The sequence below is a fragment of the Anomaloglossus baeobatrachus genome, chromosome 5, assembly GCF_048569485.1.
Source record: "Anomaloglossus baeobatrachus isolate aAnoBae1 chromosome 5, aAnoBae1.hap1, whole genome shotgun sequence".
Classification (NCBI taxonomy): domain Eukaryota; kingdom Metazoa; phylum Chordata; class Amphibia; order Anura; family Aromobatidae; genus Anomaloglossus; species Anomaloglossus baeobatrachus.
In genome coordinates this window covers 148,371,525-148,396,673 of record NC_134357.1, presented here as the reverse complement: position 1 = coordinate 148,396,673, position 25,149 = coordinate 148,371,525, and the positions used below count along the sequence as shown (strand labels likewise).

Genomic DNA, 25,149 nt, shown 5'->3' with positions numbered 1-25,149 from the left:
TCACAGTCTCCAGATCCGAATGGCGTCTAACTCGGTTCAGGCTACTATTAGTTTCATAGCCACACAGCTCTGTATCCTCCACCAAACCTTCAAGTTGCCAACCTCTCCTTTTCCAACTGGGAGCACGGTGGACACTGACTGCTGATGGGGATATATACCTTTCTCTTTCTTTTCTTATTAATTTTCGTTATATAGCGGTCACAGATTATATACCACTTTATCCAAATCTGCCAGTACCACTGTAACAGATGTTGTTTCTTCAGCAAATGTTACAGTTGCTTAACCACCAAATCCACGGACCAAAACTTTTTTCCCCTTTCCAACACACCTGTTCCCCTTTCCAACAGCATCTGTCCTTTTTCAACTCATTTTGGGATATGACCAAAAGTGCAACTGTGCAGGGACACCGTACTCAACGCCATCTCAGCACAGCAGCCATCCCTCGGTCCCTCCGATGTGGACAAGTAAAAGACCATTTCCTCCTATCCATGACAAAGCGTTGAGATTCACTCTGTGCAGCACTGGTGTTTAGTGGACAAGTAGATCTAAGATTGCGTACCACATTCTGCAGATACTCCTGTATACGTGCGTCTATTTCTATGGCAGGAATTAGTTCGCCAAATTTTGTCTTGTACCGGGGATCTAACAGTGTGGCAACCCAGTATTCAGGATTAGTTCAAATTCATACAATCCGAGGGTCATGTAGGTAGTGCAGCAAGAAGGCGCTCATGTGTCTTGTGCATCCAGGAGGACCAAGTCCTTGGTGTGTTGGTGGCAGAGAGGTAAGAATCGTGCATCCTTCCTCTGCCCTCTACCCACAACCTCGCACAACCGAAATGTGAGCAAGCTCTCACTCATCTGCTGAGTCTTCCATGCCCATCGCCAGTTCGTCCTCCATTTCTTCATGGGCTCCTGCACTTTCATCAACACTTTTTGCTGATACTATGCGCCCTTGTTAATCCCTCTCCCTCACCATGAATGCCGCATAGGTGCCGCTGACCATCTGGACCTCGTAGATCTTGTTATCCCTTCCGCATATGACTCCTCCTGTACTTCCTCCCCTTCCTCTTGTCCCAACACCTGACTCAGAATAATAATTACAGTGTGCTCCTGTGGCGCCCCTGACCTGGTCAGGCACCACTGAGTACTGCACCCATGCTGGGGACAGTACAATACAGGTAATCCAGATGGCTGACAGGGGTGTGGAACACAGGCGCATAGTGATCAGGTCTCACACATGTACCCATGAGAGGACCCCTGGGGATCCCAGGAGGGGGCAAGCCTTCACCTTCACTGGAATAGTGGAGGGGGTAGAGCCTCCATCTCCTCTCAAGGGGTGTGGTGGAGAGTCTGGTTGCTAGGTGGCGTAGGCAAGAACAGGAGAGGAGGAGCAGGGAGTCAGTTAGAGCAGAGAACTCCAGAGGGCTCAGTGAGGAGCAGACCTGTGGGGCTGATGCTGTCTAACAGCGCCCGCGCAGTGACTACAGACGGGGGAGAACGGTCAACTAGGAGTGCTGCCTGAAAGCCAGCTTCAGCTAGAGAGTGCACGGAGTGGGAAGTAAGGAGACTTCTAGAGAGCACCAGGCCCAACCGGGCGGCAGATCCCGAAGCGAGGATAGATTCACCTTTCCCTGCTAAACCTGCCGGTGTGGGGCTCTTACAGCCCACACCACAACAACCAAAAGCCGCAGCCACGTAACCGCAAGTAGGGCCCATAGGTCACAGGAGGCAAGAGGCTGGAGTGGCCTGGCCCGGGGAACAAGCACACGGCAACACAAGAAGGGGAGAGAGGCTTGGAGCATCTTCCCTGGGTGACCCCCATAGGGACTCAAAGTCGGGGTCACCCCAAACCACCAAGGGCTAAGGAAGGCGAGTTTGTAGTCACCCTCATACAGTCAGCCGGAAGGATACCTGGTTCCCACCTGGTTCATCCCAGTTACGCCCGGGTTACTCACCCTGCCACCTGAAGTGAGTAAAAACCCTGAAAGACACTCTGCCTGCGTGTGGTCATTCTGCGACTTGTGGTACTACAGCTTTACAAAGGGCCCTGGGGCTTGCCTCACTCTCAGGAGGCCACTACACCCGACTGCACCCACCATCGGCCCCAGGTGCCTCCTAATCTGCAGTGGCGGTCCCCTCTGACCGCAAATCTGAGAGTGGCGTCACGATCAAAACCGAAGATTCCCTACCTGTGACCAGATCCAGCTACGTGGAGTCCCTGAAGGTATGCACCGATACAACACCTGTGGGGCTTCACATCTGGCGTCACGAACAGGATAAGGACTAGACCTGTTCAGACAGGTGACCATGTGCCTGGGCGGTCCGCTTGAAAAATTGGAAGCGCCGCCATATTGCCACCATGAAAAGCGCGCTGAAAAACAACAGCAGCCCGCGCTGGAAGAAGCTACCGCCCACGAAGAGGTGTGGCTACCCAGAGATCCCCTGCAGAGTTCTGACCTTGCCAGCTATGAGGGTGGAAGCGTCGAGAGACGGCGGGAAGGAAAGGAAGCCACAAGCCTGCTGCTGGGAGCGGAGCTACTGAAAGAGGCAGAGCAGAAACTGGACAGCTTGTTACAGGAGGCAGCGAAGAGTCCACTGCTGGGAGACCGTGCAGAAGACGGCGCAGAAGAAATGGCGTCTGACCGCAGGAACCCAGAACCAGGCTCCGCTGCCTGGTGGTACCGAGAGCTGGCCCAGTTTTGCAACCGGCTGGAGACCCGGGTCGTGGAGCAGATTCGGGAGGAACGGATGGAACTGCAGGAGCTGACCGCGGCGGTTCGGGCCTATGAAGGGAGAGCTGCATGCCGGGTGTCAGGCGGGACGGCGACGACGCAGACCCCAGTGCTACCAACAACGGGTGAGTCGAATGATGCCCCGGCCCGCGCAAGTGCCCCGACCCCTGCTGCCACGTCCGCGGTCCCTGAAGAGGCGTCCGGTGCGGCGACGCTGAAGCAGGCCGCAGCCACGCCAGGTGCGGCCCTCCAAGCCCCAGCGGCTGCAGCGATGTCCTGCTCGGCCCACCAAGACCCAGTCCCTGCAGCGATGCCCTGCCCGGCCCGCCAGGACCAGGCCGCCGCCATCCTGGGCGCGGCCCGCCAAGACCAGGCCGCCGCCATGCCAGGCGCGGCCCGCCAAGACCAGGCCGCCGCCATACAGGGCGCGGCCCGCCAAGACCAGGCCGCCGCCATGCCAGGCGCAGCCCGCCAAGACCAGGCCGCCGCCATGCCAGGCGCGGCCCGCCAAGACCAGGCCGCCGCCATGCCAGGCGCGGCCCGCCAAGAAAAGACTACCTCAGCATTTACCCCGGCCTGTAAGGCCAGAGCAGACACCGCTCCCCGGTCCACAGAGGTTCCTGATAGGCAGCCCACGGTGGGTGAAGACCCTGCATATTGGCAGATGAGGGCTGACCTGGAGGCCAAATTTCCACAATGGTTGGTGAGCCAGTACATACCCCCTCCGCATACCCCAAAGAGTCTCCTGCTAACTCCTGCAGCAGCTACACCAAGGAGTCCCTCACCTGGGCCGGCCGAAGAGCAGCCATCCCCGGCACTGCCACAGCTGGAGTGCCAGGAAGAACTAAGGGGGAGAGGAGGCCAGGAAGCAGAAGGGTTGACTCCGACTCCAGTGCCACCAGTAGCAGATGTGTATTCAGAGCCGGAAATGCTGCCATACTCCCGCTGGGACGAGGAAGACTTGACACCGTCAGCAGATGAAGAGCTGCCTAAGAGCTTCATCTGGGAGCCCACAGGCATGGATCCAGCCCGCAAGACACGGCGCAGAAGAACACAGTTTGCTCCAGCACCACAGTCTCCTGAACAGAGAGCAGTCACCGCCAGAGACCTAAAGGAGAAGCGTTTGTTGAGAGAGTCCAAAGCCCAGGCTAGAGGACCCCTGTGTTATGGCGTAGTGGAAGATTTCAACTTGAAAAGTGGTTATGGCTTCATTGTAGCACCAGGAATAAAAGAAGGGATATTTGTAAACCGCAGAGATGTGAACGCTCATCTGCCAAGAGGACACCCTTGCAGAAATCTAAAGATGGGAGATTCCGTTCAGTTCACCCTGCATCAAGGCGAAAGAGGATTGTATGCTCTGGGCGTAACGCTATGTCCCAACAAACCTTACAGCCATCCCCTGCAACAAGAAAGACAAGAAAGACAAGAAAGACAAGAAAGACAAGAAAGACAAGAAAGACAAGAAAGACAAGAAAGACAAGAAAGACAAGAAAGACAAGATAGAGATAAAGAACCAGATGTAGAAACAGATGAAGACCAAGAACGGAAAGATAAAGATCCTACAGATGAAGAAAGAGACAAAGAGCAAGAAAGTCACAGGTGCCAGTGCCCAACGTGCCCTCGCCCTAGTGAAAAAGAGGAGTAAAGTAAAGGAAAGTAAGAAGTTACTGTTTTGACCAGTTTTGAAAAGTTTTGTTTGCAACGTTTAAGAAATGCGCCCACAAAAAACTATTGTGAGAAATAAACCTTAAGGCTATGAACTTGCTATAGCCACAAACTCTCGCAGTGTAAATAGTTACACCAGTGGCACCACCACCAGGGCCAGCCTGTTTAGGGGCTTGGCTCGTCTGCAACCAGGGGGGCCCGTCCGTAGAAAAGGGCCTTGGCTCACCTGCGACCAGAGAGCACGCCTGTTTATGGGGCCTTGGCTCACCACCACAAAGAGGGTACCTGGTCAGCACCAACTGTGGAGGCCGCCTCTGCATCCTGCCAGAAGAGGCTGACGGCGCGGATCCACCAGGCCAGGTATACCCTGAAACCACCAGCCCATGAAAGCCGCCTCTACATCCTGCCAGAAGTGGCTGAAGTCGCGGCCAACGGGAGAGGAAGATTGGAGGAAAGGTCTGGGGAAGTAGATGGCCCAGACCTGGTTACCAACAGGACCGGTGACCTGCCTCCTGAGAGGGTTTTGGGTGGGTTAACGGACTTGTGGGTGGAGGGTGGTGATGTCTGATACATGGTGGTTTTAAATGTTTTACATGTTTTAATGTTTTATGCATTTTAAAATGTTGTCTTGCAGCCCGAGGACGTGCTGGTGATAACTAAGGGGGAATGTGGCGCCCCTGACCTGGTCAGGCACCACTGAGTACTGCACCCATGCTGGGGACAGTACAATACAGGTAATCCAGATGGCTGACAGGGGTGTGGAACACAGGCGCATAGTGATCAGGTCTCACACATGTACCCATGAGAGGACCCCTGGGGATCCCAGGAGGGGGCAAGCCTTCACCTTCACTGGAATAGTGGAGGGGGTAGAGCCTCCATCTCCTCTCAAGGGGTGTGGTGGAGAGTCTGGTTGCTAGGTGGCGTAGGCAAGAACAGGAGAGGAGGAGCAGGGAGTCAGTTAGAGCAGAGAACTCCAGAGGGCTCAGTGAGGAGCAGACCTGTGGGGCTGATGCTGTCTAACAGCGCCCGCGCAGTGACTACAGACGGGGGAGAACGGTCAACTAGGAGTGCTGCCTGAAAGCCAGCTTCAGCTAGAGAGTGCACGGAGTGGGAAGTAAGGAGACTTCTAGAGAGCACCAGGCCCAACCGGGCGGCAGATCCCGAAGCGAGGATAGATTCACCTTTCCCTGCTAAACCTGCCGGTGTGGGGCTCTTACAGCCCACACCACAACAACCAAAAGCCGCAGCCACGTAACCGCAAGTAGGGCCCATAGGTCACAGGAGGCAAGAGGCTGGAGTGGCCTGGCCCGGGGAACAAGCACACGGCAACACAAGAAGGGGAGAGAGGCTTGGAGCATCTTCCCTGGGTGACCCCCATAGGGACTCAAAGTCGGGGTCACCCCAAACCACCAAGGGCTAAGGAAGGCGAGTTTGTAGTCACCCTCATACAGTCAGCCGGAAGGATACCTGGTTCCCACCTGGTTCATCCCAGTTACGCCCGGGTTACTCACCCTGCCACCTGAAGTGAGTAAAAACCCTGAAAGACACTCTGCCTGCGTGTGGTCATTCTGCGACTTGTGGTACTACAGCTTTACAAAGGGCCCTGGGGCTTGCCTCACTCTCAGGAGGCCACTACACCCGACTGCACCCACCATCGGCCCCAGGTGCCTCCTAATCTGCAGTGGCGGTCCCCTCTGACCGCAAATCTGAGAGTGGCGTCACGATCAAAACCGAAGATTCCCTACCTGTGACCAGATCCAGCTACGTGGAGTCCCTGAAGGTATGCACCGATACAACACCTGTGGGGCTTCACACTCCATCATGTAGATGACCAGAATTGTCACGCTGAGAATGACATTGCCAGTGCTAAACATCTTCGTCGACATTTCAAAACTGTGTAGCAGGGTGCATAGGTCCTTGATCTGACACCACTCCAGCAGCGTGATCTGCACCACCTCTGGATCAAGTTATCCCAGGCTATATGTCTTACCGTATTTCAGCAGGGCTCTGCGGTGCTGCCACACACGCTGCAACATGTGCAGATTCCAATTCCTGCGTGTCGAAACATCGCATTTACGGCGTTTAACTGCCAGACCCTAAGACTTCCGGAGTGATGAAAGTTGTTGAGCTGCTGTGTGCGCACGATGGAAGTGAGCACATAGCGAGCGTGCCCACTGCACAAGGCCATGTAGGCCGTGATGGTGTTTTAAAAATTGCTGGCGAATTCGGTTCAACACGTGAGCCCTAAAAGGCACGTGTGTCACATTGCCCTGAGGATGGCCCGCAGCCAGGTTTGCATCATTGCCGCACACGGCTGTTAAGTCACCAACGTAGTCCGCTCCGTCAATTTGTACTCCGGTTGCCAGGTGACAACGTGTTCCTTTCATGAATAGTGCTGATGATGTGAGAGTAGTCGATGCCAGCGGCGCAGGTGGACGCAGGTTATGCTCACCCACTGGGCTGCATTACCTTGACAGATGCAGAATCTCTGGCTGAATGTAGCTGGTGGGTATCTCACAGATGAAATACCATCATTCAGCTACAACCAATGGGAAGACACCACACCCTTTTTTATGCCCATCCTGTCTGCAGACCACTGCCAGACATAGCTATGAACCTCTGGTTAATTTTACCCCCAGTTCAGTTTTATGATTTTGTGTGCTTGTTACCTGACTACTTTTCCTGCTTGCTGTTTATGTACCTTGTTGGCCGATACGCATTTCAACTCTGCTTGTTTTCTGATTCTTTCCTGGCCGTCCCATTCTGTTCCTGTTCCTCAATTAATGTTTTGACCCTGCCTGACTACTATTCTCTGTAATAGCGGTGTGACTCACATTTCCCATACATTTCAAAGTAAAGCTTTGACCGCCTGATGGCATTGAGCTCTGCTGCCAGCATAGTAAGGAGGTGTGTGGTAGTCCTTGTGCGCAGTTGCAAGGAAGGGTGGCCTGACCACACAGGGTTTGCGCCAAGGTAGAGGACCCACACGAGGTTGAAGAGGCAGAAGCAGTGTATTAACTTCTACATACAGAACAAGGATTGAAACAACTCGTGGGGACGGCAAGACTTGTACAGCAGACCCTTCTCCATCTCTCACCATAGTTTGCCAGTGCCCAGTCAGTGACATGTAATGACCCTGTCTATGCTTACTGGTCCAAGTATCTGTGTTGAAATGCACCCTGTCGCACACAGATTTTCTCAAGGAAGTGGTGATGTTGTGTGCGACATGCTGGTGTAGCGCGGGCATGCTTTTCTTGGAGAAGCAGTGGTGATTGGGCATGTGGTACTGGGGCACAGCGACAGACATAAGGTCTGTAAAATCCTGTGTGTCCACTACGCGTAAAGGCAGCATTTCGGTAGCCAACAGCTTACAGAGGGATAGAGTCAACCACTTAGCTTTGTCATGGGTCGCAGTAAGTGGCCTTTTATTTGACCACATCTGAGGGAAAGAGATCTGGCTGCTGTCTGTAGACGGTGTTGAGTAGGGTGTCCCTGGAAAAATGCAGGTTTGTGAGAAAAGTGCAGGCGGAGACATGATGTTGCCTTCATCTTGCCTTCAGATCTGTTCATCTTGTATCATTTTTAAAAAACACATCAAGCAAGGGTTACTCCAAGCGGAGTCTACCTTTTTTCCCAACATTGGGCACACAGACACCCCATCAGTGGCAGCACTTGTGCCCTAGTTGCAAACAGGATGTTTTGATTTGCATCAAGCACATTCCAAATCCACAAGCATTTACTCTCCCCAGGATGACACAGGGGTAGTAAATTCCTTCTGGATCCATGACTTGTTCATTTTGATGAATGTCAGTGTGTCCACATTGTCACTGGACAGACGCGTGCGCTTATCTGTCAGCACACACCCAGCAGCACTGAAGAAGACACGTTCAGAGACAACGCTGGCAGCTGCACACGACAAAATCTCCAAGGCGTAACTGGAGAGCTCTGTCAATTTTTCTAGATTTGAAGCCCAAAAGGAGCAAGGCTCCATTTGCAAAGTCATTGCATCGATGTTCATTTGGAGATACTCCTGTATCATCCTCTCCATCCGTTGACTATGTGTCAGACTTGTTGTCTCTGGTGGCCTTGCAAAGGAGGGTCTAAAAAAATTATGAAAATATTCCATAAAATTGCTGTTACCAGCACCAGATACGGTCCTACTGGTACGGGTAGACTGTTGAAGATGACGATGCCGTCCCATGTTTGTCAAGTTACAACTGGGAGAATCACTCCCTTCACCTGCACGGTTGTTTGGTGTAAAAGCCGAGCTAAGATCGAGTAACAGCTTATGCTGATACTCCAGCATACGTGCGTCCCTTTCTATGGGTGGAATTATGTCACAAAATTTGGACTTGTCCCGGGGATCTAATAGTGTGGCAAGCCAGTAGTCATCATCACTTCTAATTTTGACAATCCGAGGGTCATGTTGGAGGTAGTGCAACAAGAAGGCACTCATGTGTCTTGCGCAGCCATGCGGACCAAGTCCACGCTGTGTTTGTGGCATAGAGGTGCTAACCGTTCTTTCTTCCTCTGACATCTCCCCCCAACCTCTTTCAACTGAATTTTGACCAAGGTCTCCCTCATCCGCTGAGTCTTCCATGTCCATGGACAATTCGTCCTCCATATCTTCATGTCCTCCTGCACCTTCCTCAACATCTCGCCTGCTACCATGCGCCCTTGTTGATCCCTGTCCCCCATGGTCCCATGCCTGCCGCGTTGGTGATGATGAACGTCTGGACCTTGGTGATGTTGTTGTGTCTTGCGCATATGAATCCTCCTGTAGTTCCTCCCCTTCCTGTTGTCCCACCCCCTGACTCCGAATAGTGTTTAGCGTGTGCTCCAGCATGTAAATGACTGTAATCGTCATGCTGATAATGGCATTGTCAGCGCTAAACATATTCGTCGCCATGTCGAAACTGTGCAGAACGGTGCATAGGTCCTTGATCTGAGATCACTCCATCAGGGTGATCTGCCCCACTTCTGCATCTCGTTGGCCCAGGCTATACATCATGACGTATTGCACCAGGGCTCGCCGGTGCTGCCACAGTCGCTGTAACATGTGGAGAGTTGAATTCCAGCGTGTCGCCACATCGCATTTCAGGCGATGAACCGGCAGGCCGAAAGACTTCTGGAGCGATGCAAGTCGCTCAGCTGCGGCGGTTGAACGGCGGAAGTGAGCACTGCAGACAGTTTACGTGCCCTGGTCAGAAGGCCATCTAGGCCGGGATAGTGTGTTAAAAAATGCTGGACAACAAGGTTCAACACGTGAGCCATACAAGGCACGTGTGTCACCTTGCCCAGGCGAAGGGCCGCACCCAGGTTTGCAGCATTGTCGCACACGGCCTTACCAGGCTGCAGGTTGAGTGGAGACAACCATTTATTAAACTCGGACCGCAGAGCTGACCACAACTCCTCAGCTGTGTGACTCTTATTCCCAAGACATGTCAAGCTAAAGACCGCCTGATGCCGTTGCGCTCTGCTGCCAGCATAGTAATGAGGGGTGCGTGATTCCTTCTGCGCAGTGAGAACGCTGGTGGCCTGACCAGGCAGGCTTGGGGCGGAGGTGGAGGACCCAGATGAGGTGGAGGATGCAGAAGCAGTGGCGGAACTTGGACAGACAGAGGATTGACACACAAGTCGTGGGGACGGCAAGACTTGTGCAGCAGACCCTTCACCATCTATCAACATAGTTACCCAGTGCCCAGTCAGCGACATGTAACGTCCCTGTCCATGCTTACTGGTCCAAGTATCGGTGGTGAAATGCACCCGTTCACACACAGAGTTTCTCAAGGAAGCGGTGATGTTGTGTGCGACATGCTGGTGTAGCGCGGGCACACCTTTCTTAGAGAAGTAGTGGCAACTAGGCATCTGGTACTGGGGCACAGCGACAGACATAAGGTCTCTAAAATCCTGTGTGTCCACTAGGTGGAAAGGCAGCATTTCGGTAGCCAACAGCTTACAGAGGGATAGAGTCAACCTCTTAGCTTTGTCATGGGTCGGAGGAAGTGGCCTTTTATTTGACCACATCTGAGGGACAGAGATCTGGCTGCTGTGTGTAGACGGTGTTGAGTAGGGTGTCCCTGGAAAAATGCAGGTTTGTGAGGAAAGTGCAGGCGGAGACATGATGTTGCCTTCATCCAACGTAGGTGCTATCGATGTCTGAGAGAGCTGTACACACTCACTTGTTTCCCCTTCCAAACCAACTGACGACCTACCAAGCAAACTGCCTGTTGCGGTTACAGTGGTGGAAGTTTTGCGTGGAAAAACAGGTGTGACAGCTGTCCCCACAGTCCTAGAAGATGAAGAGCGCGCGGATGCACTGGAAGGGGCGGGCGGTGGATGGTTCGCTCCGCTAGGCCGCATTGCAGCACAGTGAGCTTCCCACCGGGACCTATGATATTTATTCATGTGACGATTCATGGAAGAAGTTGTCAAACTGCTGAGGTTTTGACCTCTACTAAGAGAATCATGACAAATTTTACATATCACATGATTTGGGCGATCTTTTTCTATGTCAAAAAAGGAACAGGCTAGGCAAGGCTTAGAGGCCATGCGACCTGTTGATGCACCCCGAATAATGCTCATAGGCAGAGTGGTGGCTGAGGATGCAGTTGTAGACGTGCTACCAGTGCTCCGACTCTGTCCAGGAAGGCGCAAGGTAATTTCGTCGTCGGTTGCATCCTCCTCCACCGCCTCTGTTGACCTCCTCGAGTGCCTGACTGGGGGTTGACAGTAGGTGGGATCTAGAACTTCATCATCAATTGTTGTGTTTGCACTCCCCTCCCCCTCAGACCGAGCCTCTTCTAGCCCTGACCGAATATTTAAGTTGTCATCCCAATCGGGTATCTGCGTCTCATCTTCATCAGTATGTTCCTCATTGCCTATAACCACAGTTGTTGGAAAGGCAGCATTTTGGTAGCCAACAGTTTGCATTTTATGAAAGTCAACCTCCAAGCCATGTCATGCCCTTCTAAAAGCATGTATAACACAGCGAGGGGACTCCAACCACAGTCTCCCTCGTTTCCACTCACTGGGCCACACACACCCCACTTGACTGGCATCGGTTGAGCTCCCTTTTGAAAAAGAAAAAGATGCTTTGCATGAAGCACTCTCAAAAATACGCGTGCCTTTCCCGTCCCCTGGCTGACCCAGGGGAAGAAAAGTCCTCTGAGAGCCATGACTTGTTCATCTTGGTTCTTTTAGAGACACAGCGAGGGGACTCCAACCACAGTCTCCCTCGTTGCCACTCACTGGGCCACACACACCCCACTTGACTGGCATCGGTTGAGCTCCCTTTTGAAAAAGAAAAAGATGCTTTGCATGAAGCACTCTCAAAAATACGCGTGCCTTTCCCGTCCCCTGGCTGACCCAGGGGAAGAAAAGTCCTCTGAGAGCCATGACTTGTTCATCTTGGTTCTTTTAGAGACACAGCGAGGGGACTCCAACCACAGTCTCCCTCGTTTCCACTAACTGGGCCACACACACCCCACTTGACTGGCATCGGTTGAGCCCCCTTTTGAAAAAGAAAAAGATGCTTTGCATGAAGCACTCTCAAAAATACGCGTGCCTTTCCCGTCCCCTGGCTGACCCAGGGGAAGAAAAGTCCTCTGAGAGCCATGACTTGTTCATCTTGGTTCTTTTAGAGACACAGCGAGGGGACTCCAACCACAGTCTCCCTCGTTTCCACTAACTGGGCCACACACACCCCACTTGACTGGCATCGGTTGAGCCCCCTTTTGAAAAAGAAAAAGATGCTTTGCATGAAGCACTCTCAAAAATACGCGTGCCTTTCCCGTCCCCTGGCTGACCCAGGGGAAGAAAAGTCCTCTGAGAGCCATGATTTGTTCATTTTGGGTCTTTTAGAAACACAGCGAGGGGACTCCAACCACAGTCTCCTTCGTTGCCACTCACTGGGCCACACACACCCCACTTGACTGGCATCGGTTGAGCTCCCTTTTAAAAAGAAAAAGATGCTTTGCATGAAGCACTCTCAAAAATACGCGTGCCTTTCCCGTCCCCTGGCTGACCCAGGGGAAGAAAAGTCCTCTGAGAGCCATGACTTGTTCATCTTGGTTCTTTTAGAGACACAGCGAGGGGACTCCAACCACAGTCTCCCTGGTTGCCACTCACTGGGCCACACACACCCCACTTGACTGGCATCGGTTGAGCTCCCTTTTGAAAAAGAAAAAGATGCTTTGCATGAAGCACTCTCAAAAATACGCGTGCCTTTCCCGTCCCCTGGCTGACCCAGGGGAAGAAAAGTCCTCTGAGAGCCATGACTTGTTCATCTTGGTTCTTTTAGAGACACAGCGAGGGGACTCCAACCACAGTCTCCCTCGTTGCCACTCACTGGGCCACACACACCCCACTTGACTGGCATCGGTTGAGCTCCCTTTTGAAAAAGAAAAAGATGCTTTGCATGAAGCACTCTCAAAAATACGCGTGCCTTTCCCGTCCCCTGGCTGACCCAGGGGAAGAAAAGTCCTCTGAGAGCCATGACTTGTTCATCTTGGTTCTTTTAGAGACACAGCGAGGGGACTCCAACCACAGTCTCCCTCGTTTCCACTCACTGGGCCACACACACCCCACTTGACTGGCATCGGTTGAGCTCCCTTTTGAAAAAGAAAAAGATGCTTTGCATGAAGCACTCTCAAAAATACGCGTGCCTTTCCCGTCCCCTGGCTGACCCAGGGGAAGAAAAGTCCTCTGAGAGCCATGACTTGTTCATCTTGGTTCTTTTAGAGACACAGCGAGGGGACTCCAACCACAGTCTCCCTCGTTGCCACTCACTGGGCCACACACACCCCACTTGACTGGCATCGGTTGAGCTCCCTTTTGAAAAAGAAAAAGATGCTTTGCATGAAGCACTCTCAAAAATACGCGTGCCTTTCCCGTCCCCTGGCTGACCCAGGGGAAGAAAAGTCCTCTGAGAGCCATGACTTGTTCATCTTGGTTCTTTTAGAGACACAGCGAGGGGACTCCAACCACAGTCTCCCTCGTTTCCACTAACTGGGCCACACACACCCCACTTGACTGGCATCGGTTGAGCCCCCTTTTGAAAAAGAAAAAGATGCTTTGCATGAAGCACTCTCAAAAATACGCGTGCCTTTCCCGTCCCCTGGCTGACCCAGGGGAAGAAAAGTCCTCTGAGAGCCATGATTTGTTCATTTTGGGTCTTTTAGAAACACAGCGAGGGGACTCCAACCACAGTCTCCTTCGTTGCCACTCACTGGGCCACACACACCCCACTTGACTGGCATCGGTTGAGCTCCCTTTTGAAAAAGAAAAAGATGCTTTGCATGAAGCACTCTCAAAAATACGCGTGCCTTTCCCGTCCCCTGGCTGACCCAGGGGAAGAAAAGTCCTCTGAGAGCCATGACTTGTTCATCTTGGTTCTTTTAGAGACACAGCGAGGGGACTCCAACCACAGTCTCCCTCGTTTCCACTCACTGGGCCACACACACCCCACTTGACTGGCATCGGTTGAGCTCCCTTTTGAAAAAGAAAAAGATGCTTTGCATGAAGCACTCTCAAAAATACGCGTGCCTTTCCCGTCCCCTGGCTGACCCAGGGGAAGAAAAGTCCTCTGAGAGCCATGACTTGTTCATCTTGGTTCTTTTAGAGACACAGCGAGGGGACTCCAACCACAGTCTCCCTCGTTTCCACTCACTGGGCCACACACACCCCACTTGACTGGCATCGGTTGAGCTCCCTTTTGAAAAAGAAAAAGATGCTTTGCATGAAGCACTCTCAAAAATACGCGTGCCTTTCCCGTCCCCTGGCTGACCCAGGGGAAGAAAAGTCCTCTGAGAGCCATGACTTGTTCATCTTGGTTCTTTTAGAGACACAGCGAGGGGACTCCAACCACAGTCTCCCTGGTTGCCACTCACTGGGCCACACACACCCCACTTGACTGGCATCGGTTGAGCTCCCTTTTGAAAAAGAAAAAGATGCTTTGCATGAAGCACTCTCAAAAATACGCGTGCCTTTCCCGTCCCCTGGCTGACCCAGAGGAAGAAAAGTCCTCTGAGAGCCATGTCCACATTGTCAGTGGACAGACACGTGTGCTTATCTGCCAGCAGACCCACAGCAGCACTGAAGACAGGTTCCGAGAGAACGCTGGCTGCAGGACACGACAAGATCCCCAAGACGTACGTGGCGAGCTCAGGCAATTTATCAAGATTGGAAGCCAAGAATGAGCAGGGCTCAAGTTGCACATTAATGGAATCGATGTTTCCTTGCATATACTCATATATCTGTGTGTCCTCCTCTTTTTCCTTGTCCAGCTCTTTTGTTTTCGCATGAGTATATGTCCTTGTCACTTTCCCATGTGTTGTGAGTTGTTTGTGACCTTTTGGACACCTTTGAGGGTGTTTTCTAGGTGTTTTTCTGTGTTTGTGATTGCCTGCCATTGTTTCCTATGCAGTTCGAGTTCGGTTCGTCGAACGTTCGACGAACCGAACTCGAACGGGAGGTCCGTTCGGCGAACCAACCTCGAGCCGAACCGCGACCGGTTCGCTCATCTCTAGTTGGCACCCCTTGCCCAAGTCCAGGTTATGTCCGGGTGTTGCCCAAACGGGCCGGGTAAAAAGTTCCTTACCCGGCAGTCTTTTTCAAGGGCCCCACGTCCAGCGGACCCCTGACCCGGAGGGTAGTCACCGGTTTTGGTAGTCCGTAAGAGAAAGACCTCGCCTCACCTCGCGTAGGTGCTCTGGAGAAAACAGTCAATAAAGAGAGTGGGGTAACTCCGGCACACTACTAATTTCCCGTAAGAACCAAAGAGACATAGTAAATTGAAAAAATCTTTTTCTCTTTATTTTGCTCGTGAAAAGGTAAAAAATAGTGCTATACAAAAGTCCGCCAAAAAGTCCGCCGACGTTTCGGCCAATTTGCCTTCCTCAGGTCGGAGAAGCTGATAATGGATAGCAGAATAAATGGTGGTATATACAGGAGTATCAATGAATGTGATTATATTGTAGGTAATGGGTCACTCTCTTGTCAGGAGGGCACAGTGGGTACGATGTTCCTATGGTAACCACAATGTGGTGTCTGGGAATTAGATGTGGGGTCACCACGTACCGTCAGATAAGGCACAAGACCTGTGTTGAGGCAGGCTTCTAGTAAATTTTATTGTGAAGGGATCATTACATGTCCATATGTTCCATATGTGCCGCAAGCACGCTTGGGTGCTCAAGAATCCTTCTCGAGTAGCAATTCAATACCAAGGACTGGAGAGCAGAATATAGTCAGAGGGTATATAGAAGAAGGCAGGATCTGACCCAGGTAGTTACCTATGGCTCCAAAGGTTAGGCATAGGAGAAGGTCCAGGAGGGTGATGGGAGTCCGGGCGACTACCGGTATGTGTCAGAGGTGCTGGGGGACTGAACCGCGCGTCCTGTGGAGTTTTGGTAGTGACTGGGCCTCGGCCGACTCTACCGCAGGCCCTTCCTCCAATCAGCCTCTCCAGAGACTGCGGCAGGTGAGAAGGTTGGTCAGGGACTATTTACAAGGCCAAAAAGGTTTTGGGTTGGCTTTCCAGTCCAAAGCCACGGTCCATGAACTGTAAACGGGACTTTAACTGTAAACGGTCCCAACGGGGACTTGCATAACTGGGGTAGCCGGGATTTCGCTACCACTGCTGCATGGGGCTGTATGGCTCACTTGGCCCCCGGGGCTCAGCATTCTGGGACCAGCTGCAATGCATCCCGGAGCTTTGAACTTCCATCGGGAACGGAGGTGGTATAGAAGGTCATGCCACTGCTCCAGGGAATGGTGCCGGCCGGCACTCTCAAATCACATAGGAAACAGGCTCTAGCTCCGGGCAGGTCAACGAGGTCGAGATGGTTTGGGTACCTTTCTCCCGACGCAACGCCATATGGGTAGCTCGGCTCTCACGGGCCCACACTACGGCCACAATTCTCCGGACCTCCTCTTTCCACTCCAGCACCTGTTGCAGTGACTGCGACCACACCCGGACACAGAATCTCGCCAGCTCCCGCTCCAGCCAGGCAGCGGTTCCCATCGGTAAGCGATCTGATTCGTGTCCCTCGGTGAGGATCACCACTCCGCCTCGGGGCGCCGACGCTCCAGTGGTCGGCGTGGCTCCAGCATCAAGTTTAGGAGCAGACATCTTCCCGCTTCTCCCTCTCGGTCTTTTTCAAGCACTCCTTCATGCGGCTGGTTGGTTTCGTTTTAAGGCCTCGGAGTTTACCTTCCGGCCGTGTTCCCAGGGGGCGGGGCTTCAGCTTCGCGCCCTTTCTTGGGGGAGAAGACGCTGGGCTACAGTTTTTCGCTCCTAAAAATGGTGGCAAAAATGGCGACTTCTGAAAATTTCTCAACGGATCACCGCTAACTGTCCAATTCAAGGCGCACTTCCACCAGGTAGGGGGATGGGTTTGAATAGTGTTCGTGATGCCAGATTTCGGGGTGTGCCACCCCCATGCCAGCAGCCGGCGCTGCATGGATCCAGGGCCTACGTTACGGTTCGAGGAGTTCCCCGGACTCGGGGGTCAGGCGGACACTCCAAATAAAAGGGGGACGTATTTGTACGGGATTGATTGTAAAAAGTCTGTGACGCCACCCACGGTGTGTGGTGAAGTGGGACACCACCGCTGCTTTCACAGGATGCCCGGGGGAGATGTAATGGCAGCCAGATTTTAACCCCTTCGTGGGTAGGAATGGTTGCCCCGGGGCCCAGTGTCTCTGTGCAGGGTATGGTGATGGCAGGGGCTTGCATGCCCAGATGGACCAGGGAATAGTTGGTTACTCACTATTAAATGAATCACACAAGTTTTTTGGTAAACCAAGGTGCTGGTGGCCGGCCGCCGCGGCCGGTTGTACTCTGGTCCGCCCACACGGGCTGGTGGTCGCTGTCCTTTCCTCTGCACTGTTTTTGTGTATTGTGGGCTGCCTGGTTTGGAACTCAGGAGTCCGCTCCCGGCTTTCTGTGTGCCTAAGGAGCCGTGCCCGTCTGACGCTGACCCGTGGGATCTACAGGCTTTGGCGGTGGCCCTATCCCTCTCTGTGAGTGGTTGTCCACTTTTCGGGACTTAGGTTGGGAGAGGACCTGTAATCCTGCCCTCAATTGGTTAATTAGCTAGGCCACTGGTTTCGGTCCTGGCTTCAGGGTCTAAGTACCCCATCTGTGCATGGTTTCCGGTCGGGTCTCCGGTGTCGGTACCGGTGGGCTCCAACCCTTCTCCAGTCCTCCTCGGATCTGGCAAGCCGTTTTCCCGTCTCCTGCTGACGGAGACCACCGTCTGCCACCCAGCGAAGGCACCAGGGCTCTGACCCTGGTACCGTTCAACTTGAACTTCCTCTGCTAGAGCTACACCTAGCTCCAGCCCACACTCCTCTCTACTTGAACTACTTCAGACTGACTGTTTTCTCACCCCGGGCTGTCTAGACCCCTAGGTGGGCATTCCCTAACCGCCTGGTCCCGCCCACTGGTGTGCCTGTCTTGCCATGAGGGGGGTGACTAGGGTTTCAGGTCAGCTGTGTGTAACCTAGGTGAGGGAAGGTGTTATGCGGGGGCCTATGTGTGACCACCTGGTTTTGCAAGGGCGTCACACCATAATGTTTGTGTAGAAAAGTAGGAGAAAGATTGAGGTCTGCTCAGCAGCAGGGTTGCTGCAGGAACAGAAAAAGTTTAGAGAGGAGATGTTGGAGTACAGAGAGAGAGAGGACAGTTTTGCTGTTTGTGTCTGATACGGCCCAGCCTGAGCTAGAGACAGATAGACTTCAGATCTGTTACAGCAGAGACACATGATGTGGGTGTCCTAAAGAGAGAAACAATATTACACAGAATAGCAAGATTGAGGAAAAAAAGGGAACAATTGAGAAAGAGAAGGTGGTGACCATGACACAGAGTGATATAGTGGGGCCGGGTAAGTGCACTGAACGAGTGATATAGAGACACGGGTCCTGGTTCAAGACAGAACAGGAGAAGGAACGAAGTGTCTTGAGCTGTTGTCCCCTAGACATCTTCAGTAGCTTATACCTCAGTCCAGCCACATTGGCAACATCCCTCTAAGAGGAAAAATATGTGGAACTGCAAGTAGGAGAATGACTTCCGAGGACTGTGATGTATTACTAGGCGGGTAGTGTTGGGAAGAAAAGGACTTATGGAGGTTGGAACAACTGAAGTGAAGATGTGTGCTTAATGATGCTCTGTGACACTGAAATGTGTGAGATTTATGCCCGCAATCTAACATACATTTTTTTTTGCTAAGTTTATGTTCAGTAAACCTACATTTTTTTATGAACTTGTGGTCTACCTTAATAACCTGTGTACCATCTGGTTCTGGCCAAAACCATTGGTAACATGTGGCCTGCAAAGACGAATCACCTTCGCAGTGCAACACCACACAACTAGCCAGGACCTCTGTCTTCATGAACTGTGCCAGGGTACAGGAGATGATTACCTCACCCATGACTGCCATCACATGCCGCAGTACTCATTGACTAGGCAGACTCAAAGAAAACCAGTTAAGCTTATTATACACTCAGTCATTATCATTTTATTGGTAGATGTGAAAATAGGGAACTACATTGTTAAGAAAGGAAAAAAAGAAAAGCAGGAACAAATAAGGTAAGGGCAGAATTAATTACAGTGGATTACATTTTTTTCTGTATTTCCTGTTGCCCAGAGAGAAGCCTATAAAATTGTGGGGTCAATAAATAGCTCAGGCACACTAAGGAAGATTTCTGATCTGGCAGTTGTAGTCACTGCTCTAAATTTAGATTCTCATGACTCTTTTTCCCGTACATCACACCATAAAGTTACCTTCTTTTCTGCAGCATCCTCACTGTTCAAGAAAATATTCAATAATGTTTACAGTAGTGCATCTTATGTCCTGGTAGTTGTAATGCAAATATGTAGAGCAGAAAGACCTTGGTCTACTGGTCAATTAATATGTCTTAGTGATTATAGCAACATAAATAATGAAAAAGACACTTTGTCTTACAAAGAAGATTTGACTTAACCCCTTAACAACTCATAACGAACTATGTCTGTCATGGCTCGTCTCCCTGCCTTTTATGAGTGGTCCCACTCTGAGCCCACATATTGGGATTTTGTCTCTCGAGAAACCAACTATTTAGATAACTAACTATTCCATTCAGATATTGTGCTATACTATGCCTGATGAAGAGACGCGAGTCGTCTCGAAAGCTTGCAATTTTGTTACTATCTTTTCCAGTTAGACATTAAAATGTATCAACCACTGAGGACTCTCAAATTTTATTTTTTTTCTATTCTATTTCTCAAAATTGTGCAAACTAGTAAACCACATATAATTCATACATAAAGTAATTACTTGCTTAATATATAATCTTTACTATTTGCCCTCTAAAACCTAAATGTACACTGAGTTTTGCCCCATAATATAGAATAAAGTTCTCAGAAGAATATGTGGTGGTAGAAAATTTCCCCAGCAATACATGCACTTCTTTTACTCAACAATTGAAATACAAAAGTGTATAGATTCTATATTGCAATGGTGGACAATTCATTTTGTCAAGGGGTCACATGAGAGACCATGACTGGTGTGAAGGGTCGAACCAAGAGGCTGAAGTTAATTCTGCTCAATATTAAAGGGAACCTGTCAGGTGCAATATGCACCCAGAACCATGAGCAGTTCTAGGTGCATATTGCCAATCCCTGCCTAAATGTCCCTGTATCTGGTAGCATAGATAGAGATCTTTAGAAAAAGTATTTCTAAAGATCTTTTATCATATGCTAAATGAGCGAGGGGACGAGTCCCCTGGACGTTAGTTCCCTGGCTAGTCGCTCCATTAGCATGTTAGTATGCCTCTGTGGGCGTGCTATCATGCTAATGAATGTGCAGTGTCATAGGATGATTTCACTCACCTCTCCGCCGCCATCGCGTCTGACGGGGGTTCGGCTCAGTGCGCATGATTCCGGAGTTTGGGTCATGTACACTATGAAAGTGTACACATCCTGGCTTCAAAATAAAGTAGTGCGCATGACCCAAACTCCGGGGTCATGCGCATTGAGCCGAAATCCAGTGTCGGACACGATGGCGGCGGAGAGGTGAGTGAGATCTTTCTGTGATGCTGCGTATTCATTAGCATGTTAGCATGCCCACAGGGAAGTACTAACATGCTAATAGAGCTGATTGGCAAAGGGAACTAACACCCAGGGGACTAGTCCCCTCGCTCATTAGCATACGGTAAAAGATCTTTAGATATACTTTTTCTAAAGCTCTCTTTATCTATGCTACCAGATACAGGGACAGTTAGACAGGGATTAGAAATAGGAACTGCTTGTGGTTCTGCGTGCATATTAGACCTATCAGGTTCCCTTTAACATTATCATAATAATTCTAATTATTACTTTTCTATTAATATAAATTGTATTACTTAATATTGAGCAATTAAGTATGCTGACATCCCTATATACAGTATGAGCACAAACACAGCCCCCACATACAGTATAACCCTCACACAGACCCTTACATACAGTATAAGTCTCAATATAACCTATACACCGCATCAGCTCTCACATAGTCTCCTATATACAGTATGAGCCTCCATATAGCACCTTATAGACAATATGATCCCCCATATAGCCCCTCTGTATACAAAGTAAGCCCCTGCATAGCCCCTTTATATGTAAATGTGAGCCCTCCCATAAGCCCTCTATATATAATGTGAACCCTCACATATCCATCCTAAATACAATGCGAGCCCCCACGTAGCCCCTCTATATACAGTGTTAGCCCCCACATAGCATCTCGTTATGCACTTTGATGGCTCACGTACACGTCTTCTGAACTTCCGGTCATGCACAGTGCACCTAATGAAGTTGGGAAGCGTACACCTGGCTTCAAAGGCACACTGATACAGCCGAAATAAGCCGCGTGTATCCATGAGGTATAAAGGAGCTGATGATGATGCTGGCTTGTGAAATTCATGTTATCACACCAAGAGGTGTGATAACAGGGTAAAAAGGCTGGGGAAACCACACTCCTGTGACTAGTCACAATTCATATTAGTGAATAGCATTATACAGGGCTGGTTAGGCAGGGAAGGGCATACAACCATGACTGCTGCTGAGTTGGAGGGCATAGGGGACCTGACAGGTTCCCTTTAAAGGTTTTCACCAGGTTCTTTTTTTTTCAGCTGCATTATATGGTACTCTATGATATATCTTTAATATAAAATATCTTAATAGTATCAAAATATTGTTCATGACTTGTTCAAAACCTGTAAAAAATATATACCTAAAATAAACATGTTCACCAAAAAAGTCCATAGACGCAAAGCAATCAAAACCAAACAACTTTTCCTCTTTGATTATCTAGTAATAACTTGACATGGAAGGGAAACATTTCCATTTCCAGATTAAACTACTAATGGGTAAGAAACAAATGTAAAAGTATACCAAAGTTTATAAGTTATCAGTCAGGTAAAGCGACCTTCAGTCTGTGAACTTCTTGGGAAAAGTTTCTCCATCCGTGACAGATTTGACTATAAATCACTGCTATTAATGTGCACAGAACCAAGGTCTTGTCATTTTGCATGCCGCACAGACACAAGTAGTTTGAATGAACTGTAGTTGATCATCTGTCATTTGGAAATCATGAGGGGAAATTTCAGTGTCTAAATCTGGTTCAATAAATAGTGCCAAGAACACAGATCCCATATTAATATATGATTAAGTGTGACAAGAAAGTTGGCATTATTATAGCATTTTTCTTTTTAGGGACATAAATCCATTGTGAATCATAACATTTTCCTTTTTGTGGGCATAATTTTAACCTAATAAGTGGTTGTTTATTACATGAGTCACAATTTTCTTTTTTTTTTGGTCGAAATTTAGAGAGCTGTATTAACACAATGGCAAACCTTAGGTGTTACACTAGGATATATCCGTTCTGCAAATAGCACCACTTTCTGATAGAGCATTCATATTAGAGGGGTTGTCCAGTACTCAGACAGCCCCTTCAAGTACTCGGACAATAGCTATGTGTTCCCCATGTAAAAACACAATACCTATACTCATACATATACCTATATACGGTACATATACTTATACTCAAATCCATTGATGTCATTCCAGTGGATTTGGCACCTGCTCTCCTGCTCTCCTGTGGATCGCGTGACATAATGTCCCTTTGGTCAAATCAGACATCTTGAAGAAGTAAGAGCTGTGGACATGAAGAATTCTTATAAATTCTTTCAACCTTGGCTTATAAGCACTTCGCAACAGTTGGCCAGGTTGCCTGTGACCACTGTTTGTCCCTGATCTGTTCAACTTCAGTTCAACTATACTCCTCCGATGTTGTTGAGATGAAACTGCCAATGGTTGCGACATCATCAAGCACACAATATAGGTCAGCAGCACGTAAGTGCCACTGGTCTGAACTGTCAATTAAGAAGGAGCACAATAGCATAGAAATTGTTCTTTCTCACTTGACAGCTGGCAGTGCACTGCATTCATTGTGTCTATGTGGCGCCCCTGAGGCTTCAGTCGGCACAGAGTATTGCACCCAACATTGGTTGTAATGCTAAACCCGGTTCCTGAGGAGGTCAGTCCCGGTTTCACCACATTACATACTCAAATACACACCAGGTTGCCCTGTTCCCACTGGGAACTGGACTAGGGTAGAGTAATAAAGGGGTCGCTGACAGAGAGGCATTTATAGGATGCTCTCAGCAGGGGCCCCAGTCCCACATGCTTAGGACCTGGGAGGAAGGAGGAGCAGCCAGCAGGGGGAGTTAGGAGCCAAAACAACAGTTAGAAAGTTCTCCAGCAGGACATCAGCGGAGCAGACGTGCCTCACAGGTGCTCTGGTGGGAAGGAGGAGAAAGTTTACACGGTTGTTGTGGTGAGAGTCAATCTACTCCCCTCGGAACCGATGCCACACAGGGTGGCAGGACCCTAGGGAAGATCATACTTCACTTTGGTTTTCCAGAATCTGCCTGGATGGGGAAAGTTTCAAGCTTCTTTGCCCACACATGTCAGACAGCACAGTGCCATATAGGATTTGGGGCCTCGCCTCAAGCCGGACCCCACATCGGAACCGCGGCACCTGCAGATAGGAAAAAGAGTACTGTCACGGCCAGGTGGACGGGCAGACCCAGGGGGTGGATCCACTGGGCCGAACTCCTAGATGGTAGTAGAGAGTCCGGTAGCTGGAACACTATAAACAGCAGAACAGTCCGTGCACACGAGTATAGCGGAGAAGTCCCTGGGACCACGGAGTCACGGGTGGTAGTCCGGGTGACGCAGCTCAGGTTCGGAAGCCGAGATGATGTCAGGCGGGGTCCGGAACCTTTGGAGCGAGATGACGGGTCACCGCAGGGATCCGAGATGGTGCGGACTGTCAGGATGGCAGATGGACAGCGTTCAGGGTTCAGGATACGGCAGGACTGGATGGCGAGGCAGGCACGGCTCTACAAGAGAGATAGGTGAGTATATGCACAGAAACACCAGGAGACCTGACTCCTAGCTTAGGAAACACGAAGATCAGGCCCCGCCCCTTTGGACAATAAACCCCTTTATACCCTGTACCTGTTTAGCCTCATTTCCTGTTAATGGACGCTGGCCCTTTAAGAAAGGGTCAGTGACCGCGCGCGCGCCCTAATGCGCATGCGCGCAGCCCGGGTGCCAGAAGCCAGGGAAGGAAGCTGAGAAGAGGACGCAGGGGAGCCGGCCAGGGCCTGGGAAGCCGTCGGGCGCCGAGATCGGAGACCAGGGGGCCTGGGAAGGACGGGCACCGGAGGCTGGAGAGCGGGGAACGTGGCAGGTGAGCCGGGGAGCGGGGCTGAGGACCCGGGAAGCGGAGCAGAGGACCCGGGGAGGGGAGCCGAGGACCCGGGGAGCGTGACAGTACCCCCCCCACGCCCCCCTTCCCGCAACCGGGACATGAAGGCACGGATCAGAGGAGTGCCCACGTTCTCCCTGAGCTCCCAGGACCTATCCTCAGGACCATACCCTTCCCAGTCCACCAGGAAGAACTGTCGACCTCGTACGGTCTTCATGGCCACGATATCCCTTACCGCATAGATGTCGTCATCGGCAATAGGTGGAGGAGCCGGACTGGCAGCAGCGGAGAAGGGACCAAGGACAACCGGCTTGAGCAGGGAGACGTGGAATGAGTTGGGTATCCTCATCGTGGCCGGGAGCTGTAGCTTGTAGGAGACCTCATTGATCTTGTTGAGGACTTTAAACGGCCCAATGTACCGAGGACCCAGCTTGTATGATGGTATCTTCAGGCGGACGTACTTGGAAGCAAGCCAGACGAGATCTCCAGGAGAGAAACACGGAGGGTCCAGACGTTTCTTGTCTGCGTGTCTTTTCATCCGCAGGGAAGCATGCCCAAGGGACGCTTTGACAGAGTCCCAAATGGTTGCAAAGTCACGGGCTACAGTATCTGCAGCAGGGACATCCGAAGAAGGGGATACAGGCAATGGGATAGAAGGCTGAAGTCCGTAAACGACATGGAAGGGAGAGCTGGAGGACGACTCACTGATGTGGCGGTTGTGGGAGAATTCAGCCCAAGGAAGAAGAGCGGACCAGTCGTCGTGATGGGCGTTAACATAGTGACGTAAGAAAGAGGTCAAGATTTGATTGACCCTCTCTACCTGGCCATTAGACTGAGGATGGTATGCAGATGAAAAGTCCAGAGTCACTCCCAGATGTTGACAGAGAGCTCTCCAGAAGCGGGAGGTGAACTGAGTTCCTCTGTCGGATACGATGTGTAATGGAAAGCCATGCAAGCGG

General features: G+C 50.8%; 1 protein-coding gene across 3 annotated transcripts in view; it reads left to right on the top strand.

The window, feature by feature from the left end:
• CDH23 (cadherin related 23) overlaps positions 1-25,149 on the top strand; it is a 1,872,161-nt gene that overhangs the window by 344,358 nt on the left and 1,502,654 nt on the right. The gene's annotated exons all lie outside the window — the stretch shown is intronic.